The sequence below is a fragment of the Orycteropus afer genome, unplaced genomic scaffold (genome assembly GCF_000298275.1).
Source record: "Orycteropus afer afer isolate SDZICR_OR568_19922 unplaced genomic scaffold, OryAfe1.0 scaffold00100, whole genome shotgun sequence".
In the NCBI taxonomy this organism is placed as follows: domain Eukaryota; kingdom Metazoa; phylum Chordata; class Mammalia; order Tubulidentata; family Orycteropodidae; genus Orycteropus; species Orycteropus afer.
Window position 1 is genome coordinate 6779371 of NW_006921687.1, and position 1136 is coordinate 6780506.

Sequence of the window (1136 nt, forward strand, 5' to 3'; positions counted from 1 at the left end):
TTTGTCTTTTTGTTATTGAGGTGTTGGAGTTTTTTATAAATTCTAGAGATAAGTCCCTTGTCAGATATGTCATTGCCAAATATTTTTTCCCAATCTGTAGGCTCTCTTCTGACTCTTTGGGAGAAGTCTTTGGAAGCACATAAAAATGTAATTTTTAGAAGATCCCATTCATCTAGTTTCTCTTCTGCTGTTTGTGCATTTTGGGTTATGCTTGATAGCCTGTTTATGGCATATATTAGGGCCCCTAAATTTGCCCCTGAAGCTCTGGTAGCATAGTGCCTAAGGCACTTAACTGCTAACCACAGGGCTGGCGGTTCAAACCCACCAGCCACTTCTTGGAAGGAAGGTTGGGCAATCTACTTCCATAATGCTACCACCTCAGAAACCCAAGGAGGTGTCGCTATGAGTCAGGTCTGACTCAAAGGCACATAACAACAACAAATTTGCCCCTAGTTTTCCCTTGAGGAACTTTATAGTTTTAGGTTTCACATTTAAGTCTTTGATCCATCTGGAGTTTGTTTTTGTGTATGGTGTGAAGTACAGATGTTTCATTTTTCTGCAAATGGATATCCAGCTTTGCCAGCACCATTTATTAAACAAACATTCTCTTCCCCATTTAATGGATTTTGGCCCTTTGTCAAAGATCAGCTGACCATAGGTTGATGGATCTATTTCTGGGTTCTTAATTCTATTCCATTGGTTTATGTGTCTGTCATTATACCAATACCAGACAGTTTTGACTATTGTGGCTGTATAGTAGGTTTTGAGATCTGGCAATATGAGACCTCCTACTTTGTTCTTCTTCAATGCTGCTTTGCTTATCCGAGGTCTTTTTCCTTTCCATATAAAGTTAGTAATTGGTTTCTCCATATCCTTAAAAAATGTTGATGGGATCTGGATTGGGATTGCATTGAATGTATAGATTGTTTTGGGTAGAAATGACATTTTCACAATGTTCAATCTTCCTATCCACGAGCATGGGATGTTCTTCCATTTATGTAGATCTCTTCTGATTTCTTGAAGTAGTTTTTTATAGTTTCTTTGTACAGGTCTTTTGTGTCCCTGGTAAGATTTATTCCCAAGTATTTTATGTTTTTCATAGCTATAGTAAATGTTATTGAATTCCTTACTTCTTT